At 39.4% G+C, this 19721-nt stretch overlaps 1 long non-coding RNA gene across 1 annotated transcript in view; it reads right to left on the bottom strand.

Annotated features, from left to right (window-relative positions):
- Positions 1-325: 325 nt before the first annotated feature.
- Positions 326-19721, bottom strand: part of LOC121514324 — a 54759-nt gene continuing 35363 nt past the window's right edge. The window contains exon 3 of the long non-coding RNA XR_005992279.1: positions 326-419. This is a non-coding gene — a long non-coding RNA (uncharacterized LOC121514324). The remainder of the gene's footprint in view (positions 420-19721) is intronic.

The following is a 19721-nucleotide window of genomic DNA, read 5'->3' as shown; positions in this document are numbered from 1 at the left end:
CACAAAAATAGCAAGGGGATCCTTTGTGCGTATGAGGTGTCCTCCTGTTGCGGTGGCAGAGTGCCAGTTAAGCACCTTTGAGCTGGGAAAACACCGGGATTGCCCCGTCTATCCATCCAGTAATAATTGGATCAGCGTGTGTCCGAGGCGGCCCGGGTGAGTCTGCCACAAACTCATGTCCTAATTGGATTAAGGAGTGTGGCAGTTGTGTGAGTGTGTGTGTGGGAGAGATAGAGAGGGTTTCCCCCGCCTTACCGTGTCCCAGTGTGCATAGTAAAGCTGCTAGAGTAAGACGTGCAGTGTGACGTCACTCCCTGAGGCAGATGTCCGGTCCATGTTGTGACCTGGTGACAGGCTTAAACCTCCAGTGGAGACAACCCCAAACAGGAGATTCCATCAGCAGGAGAGATGCGACGTCACTGTGCACGAAAGGGAAGACACAGACAGGAAAAAACTAATTTACCTGACGGGATTTGACCAAGGCTGTTAATGAGCGGCTAACTCTTCTTACAAATCAAGTCAACAGATGGTGGCAGAGTCATCTGTGGGGGTGTAGCCCCAAAACACCAGAAAGTCAGAAAGTTCTACCTGAAAACATAAAGTACCTGTCTATTTTTTAAATTCAATTATGTATTTTTCACCTGGAAGACAACAAGCTCCATATTTTGGAGAAATATACTATACTCATGCACAGTTTTGGAGCAGTGAGAGCAGCATTTAGTAAATGAGGAAATAAGTGTGTTTTATTACATGTATCTTTCCGAAGGTCCACAAAACCTGCTTTTCAGAATATCCCATCATGCACTGTCCCTAACATCATATAAACACCTGTATAGAATATTAAGAATAACTGCAAATACACAGGTGAGTAGAAACTGTGTATAACCATCAGTGCGGCAAATATTATGCTTATAATGAAATTTTCAATTTTTCTTTCCTTCGTTTCTTGTTACAGAATTATTGTATAAAAAGTATTTTTAAAATTTATCTTTTTATTTCTTGTGGATCCAAGGTCTCAAACTTTGAGGTTTAATCATTCATCTCATTGGAAATACACACCAGTTTTACTTTAGTTGCTGTTGAAGCCATTGTTTTGTTTGATTTGATTTTTGTCATTCGACCAATGCAGTTCTCCGCCCTCTTGCCTTTCTCTTAGGCCTCCTTGAACCTTGCTCTGCCTTGATCTATCCCTGATCTTCAATCCACATGAATTGTTGGAAGTAGCGTTTTTATCATTGTTCAACTAAGTTTCTGCAGCGGTACCGGCAACTTTCTGCAAAGTGCTGAGTTTACAGCTGCATCTCTGTCTCATTTAACGCCACAGCTCACTTCTAGGACTGAACATGGACTTATTAAGCAAGTCAGGGGTTTAAACACATTTCAAACTGTTGTTTAAAAGGAATCACTGCAGCACTGAGCTAAAAACAAACAGAGGCAACCCAACTTGTATTAAAGCCCCAGACAGACTGACAGATCAGCTCTGCAAAGTGAACACGGTCCTTATTATTACAGCCATTAAACTAAGAGAGGAAAAACACAGGTTTAACCTGTTTACTGTATTACAGTTTAAATACAGCGGCACAAGTTAATAGTTAGTTACGTGGCTGCTTTTACTGCTAGAGCAAAACTTACTGCTGATTGGACTCAGACTAAGCCGTTTCCCATCACTTTGCTAGCTAGTGGCTGTGTCATGCCTTGCTTGGGCTCTACAGCTGAACACACCCCATTTAAAAACTGGTAATCAAGGCGATGCAGAAGTTCATTCCATGGCAGAATTTTTACAATTGACAGTATTGATACTGGTTTACTGTCCAGTGCCCGCCACAAGGTTTCAGTGCTACTGACTTCTTTAAGTGTGTGTTTGATGGATGTAGTGGTCTTTTCAATTCCGTAGTGAGACACACTTTCACCACTCGGCTGCATGTCTTGGATTGAGGTGTTGACATTTGCCATGCTGCTTCCTTTAGTTGCCACAGCTTTTAAACAAATATCGCAGCGTGATGTGGTGTCTTCATGGTCCAAAGCTGCAAAGCTGAACCAGGTCCAAACAGCTGACGAAAGTATACAGTTCTTATGGGATGAAACTCAGCATTTGCGCTGGTAAATGCTGAATTGATGTGTACACACCTGTGGTGAAGGAGGTGGAGGGTGTAAACTACGGGAGCCCCAGGGGAAGTGAAAGTGAAGCACGGAGGAATATTGGAAAATCTAGATTTTTATTTTTTAATTCTTACAAAAAAATTAAAATTAACCGATATATCGTACAGGCCTGGTTTGTAGCTCTAGGCCAGGAGGGACTACTCAGAGGAACAGAGAGATTATGCTGGGGTACAGGGGATTAAAAGGTCTCATAAATAGGAGGGCGGGTAAACCATGCAGACATCTAAAAATGAGCATAAAATTTTAAAATGTATTCTAAAATCAACAGGGAGCCAGTAAAGGGAGGTCAGTGATGTGCCCCCGTTTGTGTGTAGTTGTCAAAAATCTGGCTGCAGCATTCTGCATATATTACAGGTGAGACATAAGCTACTTTCACACTGCCTCTCTTTTCCGTGTCTGTTACACCTTCGTTCTGCAACGCCATTATGTATGAAAACGACCATTCCGCAATGGGGGGTCGATCTCGCCCCACCTCTGATCCGGATCGAGAGGTAGTATCAGAGCCATAACAGACTTTTCCACAATGAGTGTGAAAGGACGTCATAGCAATCCGCAACGGCAAGTGTGTGCTGCTGTCTCCATAAACGGGAGATTTAAAAACCAGCATGGTTTAATCGTGCAGCATTTCATCGGAGAAAACGACAGGGGGATAAAACAAAGAATAATGTAGATTAACTGGAGAGACTGCCAGTTTATAGAGCTGATCACACTCTGTACAGGAGAGGAGAGAGCAGACACATCTCTGCTCACAGCAGCGTCTGAAAAGTTCCATGAGCTCGGTACTCTGAAGTTTCTGACCTCCGACGTAAATACGTGCGCTGTGACACTGCTTAAAGTCCGACCTCCAACTCAGAAACATGGAGGAAAAAAGTCTATTGGATCTAATTGATCAAAATAAATGTTCATGTTATTTTCCCCATATTTTATTTAGAAAATACATAGCTTTGAACCAAGAAATCCAGAGTTTCGAGTTTCCTTGAAAGCAGCAGTTCGGGCAGCAGCTGCCATCTGATTACGGGACACCAGAGTGTGTATGTAAGCTCAGGCATGCATGGCTTCATTACACCTTTGTGTGAACTGCTGGTTGGAGAACAGAGAAGGGCATTCCTTTTCTGCGGATCTCTGTGTAAAAACGGCTATAGAGGAATTGCTGATCCCCATATAGAGGAAGTTACAGTAGTCAAGCCATCTATCCATGCCATGTGATAGCATGGATAGTCTGTCTGTGTCTGTATATAGAAAAAAGTTTCTCTTTGGCTATAGTTGATCAAAACAGACTTTCACAATGATGTTGAGGTGTCTGTCATTTAAAAGCAGAATCAAAATTCACACCAAGATTTTAGCAGACTGCTGAAGGTAGAATGATAATGGCCCAAGGTCTTTTGTAGGGAACTAATAGTCAGGAGGGCCAAACAGGACTACCTCAGTTTTTTGTTCTTTTAAAAGTAAAAAGCCAACCAGTCTTTGATTTCTTGAAGCTAGTGGAGTAGTGATTGTTGTAACTGTGGGCTGTGACTTTGTAGTGATAGAACTGTAAGTCATCAACATAACAGGAAATCTAAGCCATGTTTCCCTATAAGAGTACCAAGTGGCAGCATACACACTGACAACAGGAGGGACACTAAAACAGTAACCCCACAAGCAAGGGGGTACAAGGAGGAGGATGAATCATTAAAAAATACTTTATAACATCAATTATCTGGTTATGATTTAAGAAGGTTCTGTTCTTGCCTAACAGCCTGACATGGACAGTGTTGTCTGAATGCACTCAAGGTGAATAGTGAACAAAAAAGCAGAATTCCCCCCTGTAAGTCAATAACAATAAAAACCACCACTGCACAGGTATGCTAAACAGCCTGTTGAATGAAGATTAATTAATATGCATGTGCTTCTGGCACACACTGATTATCATTGGTTTAGCACTCAACTCTTCATCTAGTCTTTATTCAAAGAGATGCTTAAGATATTCTCAAACAAACATTTTTGTTTGTTTTATGAATGTAAAGTTTACGGCCTTAATTTGGGTTGGACTTTCAAGTGAGTGAAGCGAGTGAGTGACTTTCTGAAACCAGTAGGTTGGTGCAGCGAAAGAAAAAGAAAAAAGGACAGCAAAAGTGCATAAACTCAAAAGTTAAAACTGTGACCAACAAACATGTACTAGTTCATATTTTTCTAAGTGTGAACTGAACTTTGAGCTAGCTCATTTTCAGTGTGAACTTGCACATTACTTAGCATAGATGCATGCTTACCTTCTCTTTGTACAGCCTTTGTCTTTATTTCTTGATGTTTGTCTGTTGATTTACACCCCCCCAACCTTATGTTGTCTGAAAAATCTTGCATAAAAATATTTGTTAAAAAAGTAGTGAAAAGGTAGTAAAAGTAGCCTCTTACAGTTCATAAACTGTCTTTCTAAAGTTGCTTTTGCTTTTCCAAGAGTTTGAGAGCCCTATTAGGGATTAAATGGAATTAACTAAATAATTTAATTAACTGATTAAATGCACAACTGTCATTTTAACCTCTTAACCTCTTTATTGAAAGTGTGTCAGTAAAACCAAGCCCGCATGTTGGAAAAGCTTCTCAACCCACAGGTGACTTTTAATCCTCACAACAAATGTTAGAGGACAGTGTTTCCCACAGAATGACTCTGTACTCGAGTGGTAGGGATGGCCATCCCGCCCTGCCTCATTCTGTGCGTTACATTTTTGTTTCTGCTGTCTTAGACAGTATTGATCAGGAGTATTAAAGTGCTCAAATAACACCACTTGCCATATGAAGTGTTAATATTTCTACAACATAAAATACATCTGGAAGTGCCCCACTTGTTAATTTTAAATCTCCTCCTGTCTTTTTTTCCTTTTTTATAAACACATATATTATTCACAATAGGACATGAAGAACATATCCTATGTCCAGTTTAAAGGCCTTTGCATGCTGAGTCAAAATTTTCACACCCTTTAAAAAGTAAAACAATCTTATGTTGTGCTAATCATCTTTGCACATTAGCAACAAAACTTTTGCCCGTCATTTTTTTCAGTTTGATTTTTGTATTTTTTCGCATCCCTCTTAGTCATTTAAATGGTTGATAATCCTTCAGCATCGGCAGCTCCCCGCTCTAAAACTTCACTTTAAACACTGATTTACCAATGTATTATGTGGATATTAGCCATTAATCATTAAAGAGCTCAACAGTGTGGTTCCAGAAGTGAAAATCTCATTTTCTCCTAAGCAGATTTGATTATTAGCCATATTATCCAAAATATTCAAGACAGACTTACCAAAAGTTCCCTAGTGTAAAGCGATCGTATATGCTCCTGTAAAAGACAACAGTTTGTAAGACATTAACCTCTTTTAGGGAAAACATAGTTTACTCACAGTCTCTGCAAAGAATACTGCAGTACCCACAATCCTAGAGTGTGACAGTGACATCTCTCATTGGTGGGGTCTCTGGTAAGTACGGAAATGTTTACTGTGCCCATGAACATTGACTGTTGGCTGGTGATGACGTCCATTTATGTCCATATAATTGATAAAAGGTAATGATGTGATTTTAAGCTTGATAAACTGTCATAAACAACAAACAAAATGAATCGCAAATGGACTGTGGGACCTATAGTCCCTTAAGCTTCATTGAGAACTTGTACTTTTGCCTTCTCCATTTTCAAAGGACATTTTTGTTCAGAATTTAATTTTTTATAGCCAAGAGTGTACAGGTAGCTGGTTAGCTCAGTTCATGTAGTCAGAGCATAATAACAAGGATTTTACAAAATATCTATGAGGGACAGGGTTGCCAGGTTTGGGTGACAAATCTAGCCCAATGGCCAATAAAAACTAGCCCAAAACCAAGCCCAACGCTGAAATTCAACATAAGCCGTCAAAGCCTTTGCCACACCACATATACTGCTTGTGTGCGTACAGGTGTGCTGCTTGGGTATGTCTATGTGCCAGTGTGGCACAGCAGATCTGTCCACAGTAGAAGGGACATTGAGATGGTGACATCTTATAAGTGACTGGGTATTCATCTGAACCATAAACTGGACTGGACTGATAACACCACTGCACTTTATAAAAAAGGTCAGAGCAGACTCTATCTGCTCAGGAGGCTAAGGTCTTTTGGGGTGAAGTCCTGAAGACCTTCTATGGCTCTGTTGTGGCGTAGGCCATCTTGTACAGCATGGTCTGCTGGGGGAGCAGCATCACAGCGGCTGACAGGAAGAGGCTGGACAAACGCATAAAGCAGGCCAGCTCTGTCCTGGGATGCCCTCTGGAACCTATGGAAGAGGTGGGGGAGAGGATGATGACAGCCAAGCTGTCCTCTATGATGGACAAAGACTCCCACCCCCTCCAACACACACTCACTGCACTAAGGAGCTCCATTAGTGACAGGATGCTACACCCAAAGTGTGTGAAGGAAAGGTATAACAGGTCTTTCCTCCCTGCAGCTGTTAGGCTCCACAACAGAAACTGCTCAAAATAATCTGTGCAATAAGTAATACTTATATGTATAATCTGTACATGTTTGTATGTGTGTATATATATATATATATATATATATATATATATATATATATACATGTGTGTGTGTGTGTGTGTGTGGGTGGGTGTGTGTGTGTGTGCATAGGTGTACATATGAATATCTCCACCACACCTAATCTGTAATATATCCAACCTGTACATAACTGTTTGTAAATACTATTTATAATTTGTAAGTGGACGTTTTTTACATTCCATATTTTTGTACTTCTGAATTTATTAGTGCTCTTGTAATACTACTTTTACTTGTCCTCTATTTTTATTGTGTTTCTGTCACCAATGGTCTGCTTTGTGTATACTACTTTTTGCTGCTGTAAATTGGAATTTCCCCTTGTGGGACTAATAAAGGAATATATTATCTTATTTTTGGTTGTGTACCATGTTCTGTGTTTTCCTGCTTCGCTGGTTGATTTAGTTGTATTTGAGAGTAGATAAAGTTGTTTATTGTGCTTTGGATATTAAATACACATACATAAGACATCAAAAATGGGTCCACTCAACCCGAGACAAAAAAATTTACCCCTGGTAGTATGTAAAAAGTAGCCCAATTCAATGGGAAAACTGCACGCATGGCAACCCTGATGGGGGTTTTGAATGGCAAATTTTACTTTCAGAACCAGAGCCGCCAAAAAAGTGGACAGGCACTGTTGAGCTCTATAGATACAGAACAAAACTTGTACTATCAGCTACATTACAAAGACTGGATTGGAAAGTTGTAATCCATCTCTCCAACTTGACACAGCAACATAACGCAGAAGCATGTGTCATCTGAAGGCCTCTGTCGGTGTGGTTGGAGCCACTGTGATTTTTCAAGAGGTTAAAGGGCCACAGCAACATCTTCACTACTTTTTTCACTTTTGTACAAAATCCCTTCCCATTGTATATGAATTTACACAATGAATAAAAAATAAATAAACACATGACTCAGAATGCACAGCTGGAGTGTGTGACGTGTTTTATCAGATTATGGACCCAAAGAACATGCAAAGACTTTTACGCTGATTGTTGACGCTCTAAGAAAATTCTAAAAAAGTAGTGTTCATTTGTGAATATTATCTTAATGAACATAACAAAAAGTGTCAAACTTTATTCACCACAGAGCATATGTGTATAGAACACCTCTTGTCTGTTACAGTATGATTCCCTTCACTGGTGGCCAAAAGTCATTTGAAATGAAGACGGAAACACAAAGGCTCTTCTGATGTATTATTAATAATGTGTGACGTTACCATAAACCATGCTACTTAAGAGACAAGATGTTCATTTAGTCAAACCTAAAGGTCATAAGAACATTCAAGTCTTGCATCTTTATGGCCTCAGGTTATTTTTATGATCCTGTTAAATCTTAAAGAGATGCAGTTTCTCTTCGCTCTTGTTTCTTTAACGTGCATGATGCTCAATTTTTCATACAAAAGAGCTCTGTGTGTGTTTGTCCTTATATTCTCTACCACAAAACAACAAAGTGGTCAACATGACTCCACTATTGTCCAGTTAAAATGGTGTTAAATTTGAACACAATAATGCTCTATCTCAAAAAGTACTCCTGCTGTCACCAGACCAGTGCAACAAAATCTGAACGTGGCTTGCCCCTATGTTTGCATGTGTGGGCGGGCGAGTGGGGGCAGGGACGCTGAATGTGCCGATCCATAAGCCCCATCGACAGTAAAAAAAAAAACTACTGTTCCTCAACCGGAAAGAGCATTGGAGGAGAAACACTCAAATTGGATGTCCTCAGAGCAGTTCATACGCACACAGACGCACACAAAAACACAGCAAGCAGGCAAAGATGTCAATACTGAATTTTGGCAGAGGCAAAATCGGATGGTGGAGTGAGTGGGAGACTGAGTGAGTCAACTTGAGGAAAAAAAGAAACTTTAGTCCATGTAGTTTTATTAAAATCTAGCTCAGAAGCAAAAATACTAAAACACAAGAATTTACAAAGACAATCATGACATCACATATAAGCATGCAGTAATAAAAGATAACAGAGTAGTGGATGGTTGTGTTTGTTGTGTGGTTGCAGCCACACAGTTAGGGCAAAAATTCATTGAATAGGTCAATTCACAAACTTAATATACACATATTTTATCACACAAACTGGCTAAGTGTGTTTGCTGGAAATTTAAATAACATCAACACCACCATGCTAAAGTGTCCTGACTATGATTGTGAGAAGGGTTGGGTATCATTTATTTTCATCACACTACTGGTGCTAAACTGATAACTTTTAAAAGGTGATGATGTCTAAATAATGCCCTAATCAATACTTTTAACAGAAAAGCATTTTTAAAAGTTTGCAGCTCAATAAAAAGCTGTCTCTTATCAAAAATGGTTCAGAAATAAGATGCAAAGACAACATATAAGTAAATGAAACAGGTGTAACTTCTTCACAGAACATTTTTCATGGCAAGGTACTGAAATGAAGCACCAAAATCTGTCTTGTAATTCAGTACGGTAGGTATCAGATGTGTTGGTATCGGATTTCAATACTCATATTTTTGAGTAAGTGTCAGGGAAGAAATCAGCTTGATTACATTAATTCCTATTGTAGTATCTTCCTGACAGCATGCAAGTGATGCACGCACAATGTGATGCAACATTTACTTACAGTTTTCTCAATGTCAGCCTGTTCTCTATTTTTCTCTGTAAGGGGAGAGAAGATTTGGCACATTTTTCATGGGCGCAACTCACATACTCAGCTCCGCTGCTCATCCCACAAAAGCATGTTCCCTACAAATTTTGCACCATCTGAAAGGGAAGTAAACAGGCTTTCCAACAGTATAAGATTTACTGCCAAGAAGTGTTGTTACAACAAAGAAATAATCTACCAAACACAAATTTCCTTACTTTATGTTCTAAGTTTATAGATGTGATATACGTAAATGTGTTATGCTCTGTCTTGTGTCAACACAGAAAGAAGAATTTGTCTTCTGTGATTGATTTCTCTATCAACTCAACAGAAAACAACTGATCTGAAGGTAAGAGAAAACTATATCTTGTGCAGTTCCTTCTGTTTTGTCTTTGCAGATTCGCTGCATCTGCTGTCAAAGCAAGTGTTGAAAAATGTAGCCTGTGGAATTCCTCAAATGTCTGCTTGAGGCTTGCTGAAAAAGACAGAAAACTCCAATTACACCCATGCTGAAATGCCCATTTTAGTCAGGACCACTTTGTCAAGATACACGTGTGATATGCACTTATTCATATTTGATGGTGTGGCTTTTCTGTTATCCCCCTGCCTTTCCATGAGCCTATGTGGACAGCATCAAACAAACAGCAAACGTTCCTGCCTCTCCTGTGCTTACAAACACTCAGCAGGAAGCCTAAGGCAGGGAGAGAAGCACCAAAAAACCCAAGAGCAGAGCAATGACAACAGAATGATAGAGGTAGGATAAAGGAGGAGCTAGGGTGGAGGACGGTTGCAAAAACTGGCTTGTAGTGGGAGCAGCAAAGCATAGCCAAGCTAGAGCAGCATAAGCGTGATCAGCCAATAGCATGCTTAGAGCGAATCAGCTGAGCGTGAGCTGATGAGAGCTTACATGAGATCAGCTGATTTCCTTATATGGCAGCACTTGACTAGATGGGCTGCCTGACCTAATTAACATGCTTAGATTTTACTGCAGAAATAATTTTGTTATTTCGTGCCTGAGACGACCTGAAGGGGGAGTCATAGGAATAATTCATGTTGACTTGTCACAATACATAGGAGATGTGAACATAATTGTGCCTAAGTACTGGGTGATTGTCAACAAGTAGAGTCTTACAGTATATTTTAAACATCTCTTCAATAACCATCGTTACCACCCTTCATGGGACAATTTCATCCTCTGAGCTACACAGCAGATGTTGAAGTACCAAAATAGTTGTTGTTTGTGTCCTACAAATGATAAAACATCCATAGTAGCAGTGGACCCAAGTAGGTGCCATGGTTGTTTCTTTTTTCTTTTCTTGGCAGATTTGTAAACCAACCACACGCTTTCCTTATCTATAGTATCAGACAGGATACATATGCAACTGTGCTTGGGCACATAACATTACTAACGTTAAAGCAGGCCAACGGCAGAAAGGGAACGGGGAAGTAGGGTGCGGTACAAAATAATCAAGCCCAATTTGAAAACGCTTTAAGTATCTTCAAAAAGGGAGGGGAAAAATCAATATAAAGAGTGTTTGACAAACTTGAGCTAACTAACCCTTTAAAATGAGATCACAAAGTACACTGAAAGCTACAGTTTGAGTTTCCACAAAGCAATGCAGTAATTAGTACAGGAAACACACAAAACAAACAGAGGAGAACCGCAGCAGAGCACGTGGTAATTGACCGTTTAGCGACCGTTTATGGCAAAAAAAAGCTGTTAGAATTTCGGGAGCTTTAATGTGAAAGTCTGCAGGTGGGTGCTTGTGCTTACTTGTGATTCTGAGCTCTGGATGCGGCTTGTGACTATAGATCTTTCATAGCAATGTAATTAAACATTTAGCGCTTCATGAAACCGTCATTAAAGCAACAATAACACTAATGTGAAATCAAACATTAGACTTTATCTTTCAGCAGGCTACTTTAGTCAAAGTGGTACAACAAACAGATCCAGTAAAGGCCTCTGACATCACACTGCCCTCTGGTACAGCCTCTTTAATTTTGAACCACGACCCAACAAGCCATGCTCATTCGCACATCAATCACACATCTCTTTCACTTACACACAATTCATGCGGGTATTTAAAGTCCTAGGGTAATTTGGTGCAGGACTGTACAAGTCCTCTGATTATACCATAAAAAAATACATCCTTGGGCACTGTATGCATAATCTACACTGGGGTGGATCCTTTTTGAGTATGTGAGCATATCGGCCTTCCACCAACAGTCCATGTAGGTGTGTTACAGCTTATGTGAAAGTGCTTTCTTAAGTACTTATCATATAATAATAAAGTATTTCCATGGTGCATTAAAGTTGAGGAATAAGCCAAATAATGTTTCTTTTGATCATTTTTTAATATATGTGGAACATACAGTATGATTAACACAATACATATATATATATATATATATATGGGGGGGGGGGGTTGTGTGTGTGCTTTTAACGTGAAAACATAGCCAAGAAATGAAACTTAAAAATACAAGCAAGGTCAAAAACAAGCAAACACAGAGGGACTAATAAAATATTTTTTCTGTGTTTAGACATGAGTTCAGTTTGTTTAAGGGGGAGAAGGGGGCTGTAGCACCTAAACATGCATTTAAATACATTATCACTTTTAATTTTGTAATACCACAATGAAATACCACTGACGGCAAAAAAAAAAAAAAAAAAATCCATGATATAAATTTAAGTTCCAGCCCTGGCCCCAGGTTGTGTGAATAGTAACAGCTGCTTTTGCAGTCATGAGAATCCAGATTTCAAGAATTTCACACCGGTACTGTATATCACTTGCAATAGTATATAGGGCACAACAAACTTTTAAGATGAAAAAATGGGTATCAAAATTGAATAGAATTGATTTTATAGTAAATTAGAGGAAAAAGATGGAAAGTATTTTAAAAAAACTTCATAAAGATAAGAACACCATTACATGGAAATGTTTGAAAATGTGGAATGTCTTTGGCAAACAGACTCCATCGTTTTGTCTTTATGAACTAGTAGAGGTAGTGAGGCAAGACAGCAGGATAGAACACCCCCCTTAAGGAGTCTACACACTGGTGGTGGTGATGGAAGGAGAAGGATTAGATGAAGAATGGACTTCTGAGGAGGAGCTTCTAAGGAGCTTAACCCAGACACCGATGAGATGTAATGAGGAGGTGGCTGGGGTGGGGGAGGGTTGCAGCAGTCACATGCAAATGACTGACTGCACAGGAAAGGAGGTTTTAAAATACTACAGCAGGAGGATGATGAGATTGAAAGAGGTTGTGGCAGACAGGGATTGGCTCAGAAATACCAGCTCATTTCTAGAGCAGGAAACAGAGCAGGGAACAAAAGACACACGGTGGAGAAATTATTAATAAATGAAAGGATAAATGAAAAAGAATCAGTCTTCCTGCTTGAGGTAACATTAGGCTTCATTTCAATCCAAATTTATTTTGTAAAACATTTTTTTCTAAATATTTCCATTAAATTGCAACCAAACTTAAATTTTTCCCAAGGCAAATAAAAAGCATGAATAATGTTTCTACTTCAGGTTTTTGTTGCACAAATGAGTGACGTAAAGTTTGCCACTTAAATTAACACTTCTGTTCCCCATCACTAAGAAAGCTGTGAATGACTTATCTGTGAACATGCTGCTGTCATATTTCGAAATACGAATTTGTTCATTTTGACGTGGGCTGTGTGACATCTTTGGAAAATTAAATCAACTGATTCTCTCCTGTCTTGGAAACAGGATGTTTTTATCTATTATCTAGAGGAGACCCACTGAGACCCCTCAACACTCTGGCCCACATGTAAACACACAAGAAAAGGCATACTGTCGCAACTACCTCGAAGACGCACAGCTTTAACCAGAGAGAGGAGAGCTTTAGCCAATCAGAGAAAGGAGGGTGATAGAGGAGGAAGTTGGTGGTCACACTGTATGTGTTCATCATCATCACTGACAGAAATAGCTCTGTCAGAGTAAACAACACATCCCATTCATAAAAAAGAGCTGACGCCTACCTCACTATAGAGCATAGGGGGCAGATAGACATGAAAGAGACTGAGACAGACAAATACAGAGAGACATACAGATACAGCAGAGACAGACACAAAGACAGACAGAAATATAGACACAAACTGACAAGAAAGAAACAAAAGAGTAACATGAGACGCGGGAGCGACAGCCTGGAGATGACATCACGTCCTCGTCACTGCTGGTTCCACTCCTTTGGTTTGGAAAACACCAGAAACCTACGTCACGTAGTGAGACACCACTTTCCAAGTCACACTTTCTCGAGCTATCAATCAGACAGTGACACATAGACATACTGAGACACATGTAAAAGTAGACACAGATGTAGAATAACAAGTGAAAATATACTAAGTGATTCAAAAGACTTCACTTAATGCATCCATGCATGTTAAACCAGCTGTTTCCCAGCCCACACATTGTGCCATTACACCCAAACCACTTTCCACTTACACACACAGGAAGACACGCAATACCAGATAAGGAAGTTGTTAAGCGTTGTTAAGTTGCATGCACCTATACATGTGCATGTGTTTGCACAACGTGTCAGAAAGAGGAAGTTGTAATGGAAGATGTATTTTTAGAAAAGAGCGGAAGTGTCCATCTCAGTTCTCTTTCCAGGATTAGCAAATAGACATAAAATACAGACAAGCAAACACACATGAGCAGCCAGTGAAAGTGCGCACTTCCTCGCCACAAACATTAGCACACTCTTCCAGCGGTGCACGATGCTGGATGACGAAATATGCAGTCATTTAAATAACAAAGGTATACAGTCATAACTTTAAGGCGCTCTATTATTACCTGGGCGTGCAGCCAAGAAACTTTCCTTACTCCTATTCAGATACACAGTAACACAGTATGCATCACCTTACTGACTAATCAGCAACTTTAAAAGTAACCACGTCCACTCAGGTGAGAATAAAGCTGTGTCATTTCAAAACTGATGTCATCTGATTGCCGTGGCACTCAGTGGAGAGTGGGTGTTCTCACTTCCATTTACATCACATGGTCACAGCATGAAACCAGCAAGTGAGACTCGAGTGGGTGATGTTGTTTCTACCTAGATCACTGGGCTACTAATGTGCTCTCGATGTGACCAGAGGAGTCAGGGGTGGCAATATCTTGAAATGGCACAATGGTGAAGTGATACCAGCTGTACAGGTTAAACCCCAGTTCTCATGGGACAGCGTGAATACAGATGTAAGTGGACCCTCAATTTGCTCTCACATACCTAAACCAAAGCATGAAAATGTCGGTGTTGACCTGTTAACTTCTCTTTAAATGGAAATTGAAATTTTGGTTACTGTTGTAAAATTCTCAGAAATTTTTTCAGTGGCCATGTTTAGCTAACCTGACATGCCAGATGGATGTGTTTCACACATCCATCTGGGAAAGCTTCAATAGTAAACATTTAAGGAAAAGGCAGAGGCTTTGAAAAAAGCTCAGAGTGGGATTGGATGAACATTCTGTCACATCTTTACGGGCCAATCAGAGCAACAAAACACGTGACGTAGCCGCTATCGAGCTGCGCATGCGCAGCTGCTGAGGAATAACGCGAAACATGTCGACTATAGACATGTAAGTACTCGACTTCTGTTGTTTTTGAAAACAACTCACTGCTGTTCTTTGTTCTTTTTTCAACGAAGAAATGTCATCAAGTGCTGATAAAAATGGCGCTTAAGCAGCATCCACGCTAATGTCTTGCGTCATAATTGCACCAGCCTCTTGCTGCTGCTTGCATACATCACAACTCCGCCGCGCCTGAAAGTACTGCCCCTCATTGCTAATTGGTCCTGTCACTTTCTAACCGAGCCCAAGCGGTTCAGATGGGAACTTTGCAAGATGAATTCACCAGTAAAAAACAAGGAAATGGGCGTATCCATCTGCTTTGCAAGGTTAATGTTTCACTCAGTCAATGAATGAAGCAATTCTTATCATTCATTTCAATAAAGAATCACACTTCAGCATTTATTCTACTTATAGTGATTATTCCCAAATTCATTTTACATTCAGATTTTACCTCAGCACCTTACTGAGGCTCTCCTGTCAACGTGCCTTTGCAGTTTTACATTTCACTCGTCAGGCAAATTATTAGCACACTCGTTTGTCATTTCCCGTAGCATTTCTGAGTTGCAAGAGAAGGGATTCACAATATCAGTATGCAAACATGCCATGTTCAAAGTCACTTAAATCTTCTTTCTTCACCATTCAGTTTTTCAGCAAGTCATCTTGACAACGTCTGCATGCCTAAACGCATTGGGTTTCTGCCATGTGACCAGCTGACTGGATATTTAAATATTCAACATGTACTATTTGGTTTGCCAGAAAGTGAGAAAATAAACCCAGACAAAATGTTTGTAATCAACCTTCTCATAATTATAGCCAAATTTCATATTCACTGTTCCAAATTTGCTGACCAACGACCAAATATTATTATTTTTAAAGCCATATTATTATCTTATTCGGAAAATATTAAGAAAAGTTTAAAACCCAAAGCAACCAAGACAAAAAGTTTGTGTGAGAATATATTGCCTGAGCTTTATTCAACCTCGAGCCCTTTTTACTTTGTTTTTCGTTATTTGTTGTATTTCTGTTTCATTGCTATAAGGTTTGTAACTGCCTTTCATCCTGATCATTTCTGCACTTGTTTTGTATAGATTTTGTCAATTAAAAAAAAAAAAATTATAATAATTTTAAAAAATAGCTGACTGGATATTTGTATTAACAAGCAATTGAACAGGTGTACCTAATAAAGTGGCCGGTGCGTGGATATGTTCAGTTCGGTTGACTTCCTTCACTGTTACCCCCCAACACCCTGTGATACAGTAGAACCAGCCAATCAATGGAAATCAGTCAACATCACAGAAAGTTACATCACACCATCTGACCAATCAGCAGTGGCCCAGAGTGTCTCAAACTTCATGTTTACTCCAGAGCTTGCAAAACACAGTTTAATATCTCTTCTAATCCCAAACAAATGGCCCTAAAATCTTAAATCATCAAATAAATGAAACTCACTAATTATAGAGGTGAATAGCAGTGTTAAATGTCATGATAGGTTTTGTGTAGAATAAAGGAACTACAAATGGACATACGCCCTTTTAGGGGTGTAAAATGCTGTCTATATTAAGGCATAAGGCCGTTTCATCCAGCAGCTTTTCTCCACTTTACTCCACTTTTTTTTTTAGGTACATTTAGGGGGGCTCCAAGGGAAAATGGGTGGGAAACACTGCTCTATATTGTCTTTAGATGTTGCCCAAGGTTTGTAAAAAAAAAAAAAAAAAAGTTTTTTAAATTTTAAAAAAGAGTGATGAGTAAATTTTACTAGTTTATAGAATTTTCATGGTGTAAATCGTAAAATAGGTGATTAATGGTTTTATAGTTTTATAACAGTTTTATTATACTTGTGCTGTGTACATCAGGGTTTTTTTTCTTTTTACCCTGAGCTTTATTCCTGCTTAAATCAATTTACACATTTAATATTTGTCATTTTTTATGCTTTCTGATGGAATTATCAAGAAAAATAAGTGGTAGACATAGCAAAATATATGTAATTTAAGTCAGTTTAACATCCATATAACATTTTTATTAAACTGAAATAAATCTGTTTTTATTTTTATCCTGAGTCTCATTGCTACTAAATTCCTTGTTATTCAATATTTTTGATTATTATAGGTGTCCTGTTAGAATTACAAGATAAAACTGGTGGTATAATTATCACTCATACAGTATTCTGAAGCCAGCCACGTCTAGCCGCCAAACAATCTGATGTCCCTGAGTATGTCAGAGAATGCTGAAACCATCTCAGAAGGACCCATGAGGTTTGAACAGTCCCTGTTTTATGCCCCCTGCCCAAAGTTTTATTGAGAAGCAGTATGACTGTTTCCCTTTCCAGTTTCATAATATACCTAAAAAATGATGCATATAAAATAAGTATTTTGTACTTTTCAACATTTTCTTAATGTGAAAGGAAAAATATATTTGACTTTATATGTTTATTTTTCCATTGTTAACATTTAATGTGCATACACTTTATGGATTATGGTCTTTTGATGTCTACCAATACAAGGCCTTGATTCTTGAATTTACAAGTAGTTAAAAAATGTGCCCTTTAAAGGGTTGGATATAATTAACCGATGACCAAATGCAGTAAGAAGAGGACAAACTGCAAGGTTTTCTGAAGTTAAGATGAAGAACATCATCACAAAGAAGTCATGGAGAGCGATAGAAGATGTTTTTCTCTTCAAAATATTTTTTTTTCCTCCCACATCAAACTCCAACCTTCCACTACAGCAAAAGCAAATGCATACAAACACAAACACACACTTCGCCCAAGTACAAGGCCCAATCCTCTTGCCTCCCCACGGTGTTCCTCTGGGGGGGTTAATGGACGCACTCACTCACCCTGATACTTTCCTTCTTCCCTTAAGCTCATCTTCCACTGCCCCCTGTCCTCCCACTCCCCTCTTTTTTCCCACTTCACGAGTGTTTTCCACCCCAGTGGAAACAAGGAGGGGTGGGTGGCAGGGCTGCACATCAGCTTCTGCAGTAAATGCAGGGAAAATGGGTCAGATGGAGGAGTGAAGGACGAGAGGAGGGGGCTCTATCTCCATCATGGAGCAGTGTATGTGATGTTAGGGGCAGGTGGTGCATGTGTGTCTGTATGTGCGTGTTTGGAGGTGACAGGGGTGAGCTGGTGGTGAGAGCCCCCAGGCTTGCTTCACCTTCAGGCACATGCTGCTGGTACTTCTCTCTGCAAGATGCACTCTGATGTTTTCAGGACAAACAGTCGATTCCACCTTAAATAAATAAAAGCATACAATCTGATAACAAGTAGGTTTTTTATGTATTATTTTCCAAATGTTTGCATCTCAAAACAGTAAAAAGATGCACATACATTTTTAAAGAAGCAAAAATCATGCGTCTGATGATTTCTGAGAACATGTTGGTTTCCTCCATACATCTGAATCAGGAACCAGCACACTAATTTTATCTCAAAAACAAGTAAGCGTATTTTGACAGTGTTTAAATCTGTCGTATATGTCGTTGTTCCCGTGGGCGCCTTTGTGTGTGTGTGTGTTTGCTTGAGCGCATGTGTGATGTTGATGCGTAGGAGACAGTTACGTGTTTTGGCTTGCAACATGGTTGTCGATGACTTGAGTTGTCATGACGATTTTTAGTAGGACTTCACCATGGTGACCATGACTGGACACACACACGCATGCACACACACTCACACACTTTTAATCCAGTTCAATGGAATATTTTGTTAAATATGTGAATGACACACTTTTGTCTATTTTTTATTCTTTATACATGCAGCTCAGTCTGACCCACTTTTTTAGACAGGAAAACAGGCTCTTAGTCAAAAGACATCAGGATTGGAATTGGATTTATTAACTGGTCTGCTAAGACCATAAAGGAGACCAGAAATACATGATATACTCCCAATATACTTTTAGATCTAATGATGTTGTATCCAGGCTCAGACTTGCCATGAGCTTTTCTCAGGTGAGATGGAGAGTGATGTCAGAGAGCAGCAGAAATATATTTACTGGTGCTTCTTTCAACTACAGCCACTCTGACTCGATCTAATACTCCTCAGATCTGTTGTGACCATGCCTGACTCCCTTTGGTCCGTTTTTGATCTCCTTTCCATTAATAATTCATGCATGTCAAGATGAAGAAGTTAATCAGATTTCTTAGTAGGACAGTCCAAATGAATTTGACCTTGCATAAACTTGAAGGCACTGCAGCATAGTTTAATTCATTTGACCGGTTCATATTTTTTATTTGAATAACCAAAATTTGGAGGTTTTAAACAAACTCCAGAGTAAGCCAGGCTTTCTGAGTAAAAATAGGAAGCTAATAGAAAAATATTTTACAAGACAGTCCCATTTGAACATCCATCAAACTGCCCAAAGAAATTTCTTGGTTAAACTTGGACCTACTCTGCTTGCCATAGTTGGGCACACACAATAATCCAATGTTTCTCAACTGGTAGGTCAGGACCTAAGGAGGGTCAAAGAGCCTTTATCAGTAGGACGCAAACATGTGCCTAGGAAAAGATGGGGTAAAAAGTCTGAGATTAACACAAGCCCTAGATTCTGGTTGTCTTCTCAACATTCTGACTAATATATTCTGCTACCTTGAGAAAACAAAGCTGGGTTGGAAGAGTTGGAAACAGATCTGCATTTTCTAACCACTTGTCCTTCATACAAGAAAAACACTTTTTGTAAACCTTCTCCCTGTACTGATAAACCAATTTCACACTGCAACAAAATGAAGTTTGATTACAGAAGGGGTTTTCAAATTTTTCAGCCCACAACCCCAAAAATTAAAGTGCCAGAGACTGGGGACCCCCAGTGTACCTGAAGGTGGTT

Source organism: Cheilinus undulatus, linkage group 8, assembly GCF_018320785.1.
Source record: "Cheilinus undulatus linkage group 8, ASM1832078v1, whole genome shotgun sequence".
Taxonomy (NCBI): Eukaryota; Metazoa; Chordata; class Actinopteri; order Labriformes; family Labridae; genus Cheilinus; species Cheilinus undulatus.
This window is presented reverse-complemented; position numbering and strand designations above follow the sequence as displayed.